This window comes from Xenopus laevis, chromosome 7L, assembly GCF_017654675.1.
Source record: "Xenopus laevis strain J_2021 chromosome 7L, Xenopus_laevis_v10.1, whole genome shotgun sequence".
NCBI lineage: Eukaryota > Metazoa > Chordata > Amphibia > Anura > Pipidae > Xenopus > Xenopus laevis.
This window is the reverse complement of record NC_054383.1, coordinates 112,371,923-112,381,645: the sequence shown is the minus strand read 5'-3', so window position 1 is coordinate 112,381,645 and position 9,723 is coordinate 112,371,923. Positions and strand designations below refer to the sequence as shown.

The following is a 9,723-nucleotide window of genomic DNA, read 5'->3' as shown; positions in this document are numbered from 1 at the left end:
TATCAGTTTTTGCTTACGTATTTAATCTGTATAACCTCTGGATACAACCATTTTATTAACAAGGATTTGTTAGCTCAGTGTCAAGGCTAATAACAAATATTATTGTATGTTTCCTGTCACAAGTTGGAGGTCTTGACACGGAAAACAAACGAATCGTGCTTTTCATAAAATACTGAGAAGCAGGAAATATATAACATAGAGATCTCTGAGGCCAGCGGACAAACATATCCACGACGCTACTAAGGCCAATGATATACTTGTCACAACTACGTGCCGCGTCACTGCGCTTATATTTTCCGTGGTCGTGACGTCACTTTCTCTTCTCGCGCGATTGTGACGGAATTCTGTGCGAGTTGGTGTGCAGGAGCGGGGCTTCCGGATATGTTGAACGGCGTTGCGGGATTTAGACACCGATCCGGGACCTCGGTCTGGGTTATAAAACACGGGAGTCTTGGGCGGTATGATTTTTACCTAATGAGAGCAAATCGTGTATACATAAATACATTGATAAATAAAAGTACAGTGGCAAGCGGAATCTGTCCCTTTCTGCACTGCTGGTTCTGACTCCCAGAGTCTTTCCCCCAGCCCAAACACTGTTGTAAAATCAGCCTCGGCTACTTTGTTTCAGGAGGCAGAACCATTAGTGCAGAAAGGGGGAGACATTTTTTAGGCACAGCACAATGGGGTTGGGTACTTTATCCTTCTTCAGCTCTGCTTGAGTCCTTATATCCCACTTTACTACCTGATGGGGAAACCAGCTGATATTCCTGGTATATAAATAAGTCAGGCCACTGTGCAGGTACCCAAAGTCTTAATAACCTCTCTCTGGCTCTAGTCTCTTCCACTCAGGTCATTTATCAACACTGGGCAAATGTGCCCATGGGCAGTAACCCATGGCAACCAATCAAATTGCTGCGTTCATTCTTCTACTTGCAGCTGGCTTTAAAAAGCTAATCACCGATTGGTTGCTATGGGTAACTGCCCATAGACAAATTTGCCCTTTGTTGATAAATGAGCCCCGCTGTCTTTTGTATCCTACCATTGAACAGCATGGCAAAGTGCAGATCAGGGTTGCCAGGTCTAATTTCCAAACCAGAAACAAAACCAGCCAAGCAACTCTCCAAAGGTAGCCCCAAAAAATAGCCCAATATGTGCAGTGAAAAAAAAAGTCTAAAAATATGTGAGAATAAACCTTTTTCAAATTTTCACAGTTTCGCATATTTTTCCATGAGGCAAAATGTGACAGATTCGCCCGTCATCAGGGGACTTAACTACAGAGGGGGGCCCAAGAGGTATTGGGGTCCCGTAAGGCCATAATTCATATACAATTTCAATAAATATTGGTAAAACAGGTCAACCTCTAAACATTTTGGTGGACAGCAGATTTATGCCCAAAATTGTCTGAAATTGCCAGAAAACACGAATGCTTAAAGGAGAAGGAAACCCTTTTGCAAAAAATCCCGTACCCCCACCCCAGGCAGACCTCCCTCCTCCCCCCCAGGCTCTCCTCTCCTTTAAGAGTGACGGCAGACTGGGTTACAGAGCCCAAAATATAGTAACTCCTGACTTCTACACAAGTCAGTCCTGTTGCATGCTGGGTATTGTAGTTTTATATTCAACTTGGCAAATTGTTAAACAAAAACTACATTACTCAACATGCATTGGGAGACACAGGCTTGGTACATTAGGGCAAGAGAAAATTTTTGAAAGTACAAACCAGCCAAAAGCCCAAAAAGTAGCCCAAATCCGTACCTTGGCTAGTTTGTACTTTCAAAACCTGCCTGGGCTTAAAATTAGTAGCCCAATTTGGCTGAGAAAGACAGCCGCACTAGGAGTCCCATGAGAGAGAGAGCCGCGCTAGGAGTCCCATGAGAGAGAGAGCCGAGCTAGGAGTCCCATGAGACAGAGAGCCGCGCTAGGAGTCCCATGAGACAGAGAGCCGCGCTAGGAGTCCCATGAGAGAGAGAGCCGCGCTAGGAGTCCCATGAGAGAGAGCTGCGCTAGGAGTTCCATGAGAGAGAGCCGCGCTAGGAGTTCCATGAGAGAGAGCCGAGCTAGGAGTCCCATTAGAGAGAGCCGCGCTAGGAGTCCCATGAGAGAGTGCTGCGCTAGGAGTCCCATGAGAGAGCCGCGCTAGGAGTCCCATGAGAGAGAGCCGCGTTAGGAGTCCCATGAGAGAGAGCTGTGCTAGGAGTCCCATGAGAGAGCTGTGCTAGGAGTCCCATGAGAGAGCTGTGCTAGGAGTCCCATGAGAGAGAGCTGCACTAGGAATCCCATGAGAGAGAGCCACACTAGGAGTCCATGAGAGAGAGAGAGAGCTGTGCCCAGCCATCAGTGACACTTCCTTTATCAGTCACTCAAACCCTTGGTAGCCACATGGCCAACACTGTGTTGCTGCTCAAATGGATATTAGTTTTGTAAAATTAGCACATTAGTATGGTTGAAGCAGGTAATGCTGGCTGCCTCAGAAGTTGGAGGGAGAGAACTGCAGTCCAACGTATTGGGTGTTGGGACAAGCACACATGTCTGTTGAGTGATACTGCATCGTTGATGGGACGGGCTGAAGCTCATACAAGGGCCACAGGGTGTAGATTTACTGACTGATAATGTCTGATCCAGTTCTATTTGTAAAGTCAGTAGTCTACCGAAGAAGCCCTTAAAGGAGACATATTCTGTAAAAACAAGATTCTGCCAGTGCATTATACTCTTTTTAAATATAGAAGAAATGTACCCAACTGATTTATTGAAACATTTCTACAAACCCTGCTCATCTATTCCACTTCCTGCCCACTGGATTCTCCGCAACTAAGTGTTCCTGATAGAGAACCGATGCCTGTCTTTTTGCCTGTGTGACTGCAGGGCTGTGATTGACTATCGCCCTCCTGCTGTGCTTCTGGCAGGGACTGTTGGGACATGCCCACCACTCATTTGAGACAGGGACAGTAACAGATCTATATTTAACTATAATATTAAAAGGGTGGTTCACCATTAAGCTGTCTTTTAATATGTTATAAAATGGCCAATTCTAAGCAACTTTTGATTTGGCCTTCATTTTTTTTAAATAGTTTTTTTTAATTATTTATCTTCTTCTTCCGGCTCTTTCAAGCTTTCAAATGGGGGTCACTGACCCCATCTAAGAAACAAATGCTCTGTAAGGTTACACATTTATAGTTATTGACAACTTTTTATTACTCGTTTTTCTATTCAAGCCTCTCCTTTTCATAGTCCAGTGTCTTTTTCAAATCAATGCATGGTTGCTAGGGTAATGAGGAGCTGCCGAATAAAAAGCTAAATAACTCAAAAACCACAAATAATAAAACAATTAATAAAACTTTTTTTTCGCCCATGTACTATTGTATGTATTGTTCATCACTTTAATTGCACTCGATACACCTCGATTAGTAATTTTATTTTTTTTACTAATATTCTGTTTTAACATATTCAAATATTTATAACCAGTTTCACTAAAATCCTCTGTCTTGCAGTATCCATCTGTTGATCTTTGCATCCTCCACGAGAGTCTTACTGGCAAGGGCACCCATTGCGTGTCATAAGTGAAGGTAATTATATAAAGATGACATGATATAACAGTTAAAGGAGAACTAAAGCTTATCTAAAGAAGTAAGTAGTAATGTTGTACATTATGTTTTGGGGTTCTGTACCAGCCCAAGGCAACCACAGCCCTTTAACAGTAAAGATCTGTCTCCAAAGATGTCCCAGTAGCTCCCCATCTTCTTTTCTGCTGATTAACTTCATTATCAGACCTGTAGCATAGGCTTATATTACAGACCAACCTCATTTTCTGCTGGATAATTAGTGACAACCCCTAAGCTTAGCTGTTCAACAGCTGCTCAGAGCCCACTGAGCATGTGAGTGTCACAGACACTTTCCAAGATGGTGACCCCCTGTGACAAGTTTGAAGTCCTGGATCATTGCTGCTATTGACAAGCTAAAACTTTAGGCTGGTGCAATAAGTTCAGTATATAAAACATGGCATTTTTAGCCACATTCATTTTTGGGGTTTAGTTCTCTTTTAACCCCTGCATCATTCTTGCTGTAACCTGGAAGAGTGTGTTCTAAACACTTCCATGGCTGAATTTGTTCCTCCAGGAAATATTTATTGTTCCCCCCTAAGGAATCTTACCCACATCTTCTCCTCACTGGCTTTCAGGCCGAGCCTCCCCACTCCATAATGAAGAAACCCCAGATATTTTAAACCGTACGAAAGATCATAAGTATTATAGAGCCAAGACCAAACCTCAAGCAGAATATCCCCAGACTTTGGTCGGGTCCTGCTTTAGTGTGTAGTAGTGTCATTGTATTGCCCCTTGCAGTAATGTAGAACTGTCTGCCATATAGCTCTTTAGCTGTTCTCCTTTTGTCTACCCCAGTCAAGGGATTTATGGTTAAAATGCTGTGTCCTCTTTTCTCTTTGCAGTTTGTCCGTGCGGAAGACTTTCAGTGGAGATGCAGGAATGACTGAGTCAGAAGAGACAGTTTTGTATGTAGAGCACCAGTATGTGTGTTCAGAGTGTGGGGAAGAGTATCCCAGCCTAGAAGATGCTCTTGTGCACCAGCAAAGCCACGCTGCAGCTGTACAGGAACCTCAGTATCAAATTGTGGGGGTCAACTCTCAGGAGAACCAGTACCAGTGCCTGGAGTGTGGGCTGCTCTTGAGGACTCCAGAAGATTTTCTTGCCCACCAAGAGCTGCACCCCACTCAGAATGAAACCCCAAAATCCAAGCGTACCATAAGGAGTGAGATTCAATATGAATGCCCAGAATGCAAAGCTCTGTTTAATAGTCAGGATGTATGGATGGCACATCGGTACACTCACATGCAAGCACAGGATGTTGCACATTCCAAAATGGAGCTTCAGGCAGAGGACCATGTTATTGAGGATGGACTTCAGCTTATGTGCGCCCCTGCGGTCCCTGGTGAGGTCCACCTTGTAACTGGAGATCCGCATTTCCATGCGTCTGGGCCATCGTCTGCTTCTGTGACCCACACTCAGGTGCTGGTGGATCTGGAACACTCCTATAAAAAGAATGAGGGTGCAGGGGAGGACTGTGCCGGGGAAGTTTTGCTTTATAAATGCTCTGAGTGCACTCAGCTTTTTCAAACACCAGGAGAATTTTTGGAACACCAAGGGACACATTTTTCTGGACCAGAACGCATTTCAGGCACAAACACTCATCTGGACTTCACACTGCAACTGTCTCTGAATGGGCAGGAAAAAGAACCTGTGATAAATCAGGGAAATATTTGCACTGACTCAGGAGTCAGGAATCAGGAGGTGCATAAAGAATTTCCAGTGCAGGGGTTGGGCGAGCAAGCAGAGCAAGATAGTTGGACAGAACCCATGTTTTCTTGTAGTGATTGCAATGAGACATTTCAGACTTCCAAGGATCTTGCAGAGCATCAAGTTTCCCATCAGGATGGTCCCTTCAGCTGTCCGCTCTGCAGCAAAGTCTTCCCTACACATCCAAAGGTGGGCGAACACTTGCAATCCCACCGTAGCGAGTCTCATTACCTCTGCGTAGATTGCGGTCTTGCTTTTGTAAGTGAGACTGTCCTGGTGAACCACCGTCGTTCTCACTTAGCCAACCCTCTCTTCACTTGCAAATGTGGACTGACCTTTTTGAATATGACCAAGTTCTTGTATCACCGTCGCGTCCATAGCAACAAACAGCAAGATACTGGCCCTGTGAAGCAGAAAAAAACTGGAAACTTCCATTGCGACCCATGCGGAAAGGATTTCCCATTGTTTTCCCAGTTTTTGCGGCACCATAGGTTTGTTCATGCCCTAGAGAGAAGACACAAATGCCCTACTTGTGGGAAGCTTTTTAAGAAAGGCTCCCACCTTCGCACTCACGTGGTAACACACACAGGAGAGAGACCCTATTTCTGCAAGGTGTGTAGTAAGTCTTTCAAATCTCAAGCCAACCTGCTGCGGCACCGATTCACCCATACTGGAGAGAAGCCCTATAAATGCAAGCTTTGTGGAAAGGCATTCAATCAGTCTAATACTCTACAGCAGCACCAGTATGTGCATGGCCAGGGCAATCTGTATAAATGCAACGAGTGTGGTGTTAATTTTCACCGTCTTTCCCGCCTGCTCTTGCACCAGTACCAGCATACTGGAGAGTATCCTTTTAAGTGTCAGGACTGTGGCCTTTCCTTTCTTCTTAAGAGGTTACTTGAAGTACACCAGTTAGGGCATCGTGGCGAGGAACCACATCGATGCCAGGAGTGTGGGACAAATTTTCCCAGTGCAAAAGGATTACTGGATCACAACTGTAAAGCAGGAGGTGATAAATTAGAGTGCTATATATGTGGCAAGAAAGTGGCTTCAGATGCCCACCTTAAAACTCACATTGCCTCTTGGCATTCTGGAAAGAAAAAAAAATTGCGTGTACACCCAAGGTCTCCCCAGCAATACACCGCAACAAAATGAAAGGAGGCCTGGAAAAAAACTGGAATGCTCTGACTGCCACAAAACCTTCATCACCGAAACATCCCTTCAAGTGCACCGCAGGATTCACACTGGCGAGTGGCCGTACCCGTGCCCAGATTGCGGCAAAGCCTTTAGACAGTCTACCCACTTGAAGGACCACCGCAGGCTGCACACAGGTGAAAAGCCCTTCAAGTGTGACATGTGTGGGAAAGCATTTACAATTGCTGTGCGTCTGGCAGAACATAAACGTATTCGCACCGGGGAGAGGCCCCATTCATGCCCAGACTGTGGCAGAGCCTATCGCTCATTCTCCAATCTTTGGAAACATCGACAACCACAGAAAGCAACAAATACTGGCACCGGAGTCTCAGCCCATCGACCTCTCCAGCACTGTGGCCATACTAGAGAGCGTAGAGGCTATTCCCATTATTGAGACAGTTGAAATCTTTCCAGAAGGCAGAACAATAAGTGTGCAGGACATTCAGTTTGAGACCCTGCAGGTGGAGAATATTAATTTGGGGAATATTCAGATTGGAACTTTATAAAGGGTATAAGTGCTGCAATTGTGGGCAATGGGACAGGGCAAGTTTTGCTAAATCATTCTGTGCCCCTGCAGTCTGTGTCCTTTGTTTTAGGCAGTTGGCACTTGTTCTTTGGGGACCACAGTGTGAGCGATGATATACAGTGTCTATGTGTGTGCCTATGGAAAGCCATTAGGGAGCTTGCCTAAGGAAGATGGTTGTGCCGCTCCTGCTCTCAGATAATGATAGTTATATAGTTGTATAAAAAATTTATTTTATTGTCCTCCAAAGTTCTGTTAGTCAGGCAGTTCTGCTTGCTAACTCTTTCAATAAAAGCAGTACTATCCTCCAGAAAGGACGAGCAGTAATATGGTGTTTGTGTGTCTCTACCTATGTAATGCATTGCTGCTTCTCCCTGACATCTATCCACTTCCTTCTATAGCTGCTGCTCTTTCCTTTCTTGTAGCTTTTATCTCCGCATCTGATGCGTCTACTTCTGTCCTTATGATTCTATAACTCATGCTCCTTCTCCCTTACATCTAGCCCTTTGGGTTCAGTATCCTGATGTTCCTCTCCTACATGCTGCCCCTTTTGTTTCTGTAACAGGGTTTGCACTCTGATTTGGTTTGCTTTGACAAATGTCCCATAAGATCTCGATGCCCTAACTAAAACCTGTCTGTTATTTTTTGGTAGGAGGCTTTTAGGTGTAACTATTTCTCAGCCAAATAAGGGGCCACTGAAGATGTAGCACAAGGATTTTTGCAGTTTGTTGAAACTGGAAGCTGCAGCACCAACAGCATGTGGAGAGCGAGACCTGATGGCCATGGTTTAAAGGAACAGGTGGTTACTTTCCCTTTAACAGTTTCTTCTTCTTTCATCCTTTCCTTTATTTCTGCCCTTTTCACCCTCTCACCTTATTATATCACACCAACATTCTACTTTCTCTCTCTCTCCAAACTAGGGATGCACCGAATCCAGGATTCGGCTTGGGATTCTGCCTTTTTCAGCAGGATTCAGAATTGCCAAATCCTTGTGCCTGGCTGAACAGAATGCAAATCTTGATTTACATATGCAAATTAGCGGTGGGAAGGGAAGTCATAACTTTTCATCACAAAACAAAGTAAATGGTTTTCCCCATTTTTTCCTTTCCCATCCCTAATTTGCATATGCAAATTTGGCTCGGTATTCAGACAAATCTTTCACGAAGGATTCGGCTGAATCCAAAATATTCCAAACATTCTGCTCGTCTCATTTTTGTCTTATGTGCCCACTTCTTTTTTTGCCCCACTTTCCTAATTCCCCTTCTGCCGTTCACATTTCTACTTTGGTACCTTGATCTTCTGTTTCCTTCCCCCCATTACAAATTCTCGCTTATCTTTCCTCGTCATTCACCTTCTTCCACCCATATTCGTATTTCTTTTTATTTATTTGTCTTCCTGGTGTCACTCAGTTCTTCAGCAAATATGAGTTCACATAATTAATTAAAGTTCTCATTCTTAATCCCCTAAACAGTGCAAACTCTGTGGCCTACAGAAAGTGTAAGGTTAAACATGTGCAATCTGGCTAATGCATTCTATTAATGCAAATGATAGGCTGCACTGTTGGATTCAGATTCTTATCTGCTGGCTGAAAAATGATGGTGGAATGTAAAATAAAATTATTTATCGTTAAAGGGGTGGTTCTCCTTAAAGTTAATTTTAGCATGTTATAGAATGCCTAATTCTAAGCAACTTCATTTTTTCTTTTTTATAGTTTTTTAATTATTTGCCTTTTTATTCTGATTTGTCGCAGCTTTCACATGGGGGTCACTGACCCCCTCTTAAAAACAAATGCTCTGTAAGGCTACAAATGTATTATTATTGCTACTTTTTTATTACGGATCTTTCTAGTCAGGCCCTCTCATTCATATTCCAGCCTCTTATTCAATGCATGGTTAATGTGGACCCTAGCAACCAGATTGCTGAAATTGTGAACCGGAGAGCTGCTGAATAAAAAGCTAAATAACTGAAAAACCATAAATAATAAAAAAATGAAAACCAATTCTTAATTGTTTCAGAATATTGACATCATACTAAATGTTAGTTAGGAGATCAACCCCTTTAAAAATGAACATATACACTGACAACTGTAAGTGGTGCTGGGAGTTGGGCAACAGCTCAACAGCTAAATGTAGGACTGATAGGTTATGCATAAGGGTGCCTTTTATAAGCCTTTGTTTTGCCGTTAACCTGGCAGATTTTGTGTTCATATTTAAAAAAACAAACAAAACTTGTCCTACTATAATCCCTCTTCTCCAATTTTATGTTGCCTGTTTGACCACATGGGGGTGCAGTTGAGCCAAGCATGAATGTGGAAGATGATGCATGGGAGCTAGATGGTTGTAATGCAACAGACAGGGTCTGGCAGCTGCCAGGCAGCCATTTCTAAGGGAGCAGAGGTGTGTATTAAAGAAGATGAAAAAAGACCAATTTTGGAGCATAGCAGCTGGCCAAAATAAACAAATATATACATTTATATAATCTAATTTCTGTAATACGTACATGTGATACAGTGTGCATAAATGCTTGCTTTGTGCCATGATGTATCTGTATATGCTTGTTGTGTTCCCAGAAGCTGCAGTCTGTTTGTTATCTGGGACCGACGCTAGGAGTGGTGATGTTCCCAGTAGCAGTATGGCAGTAGCTTGTGACACATGGTCGTGCATATAAATATGGCAATGAGTTGTGTGCAGACTGCATGGAAAG

General features: G+C 43.6%; 1 pseudogene; it reads left to right on the top strand.

Annotated features, from left to right (window-relative positions):
- The first annotated feature begins 326 nt into the window (after positions 1–326).
- LOC108696699 lies at positions 327–7,334 on the top strand (annotated as a pseudogene).
- The last annotated feature ends 2,389 nt before the right edge of the window (positions 7,335–9,723 follow it).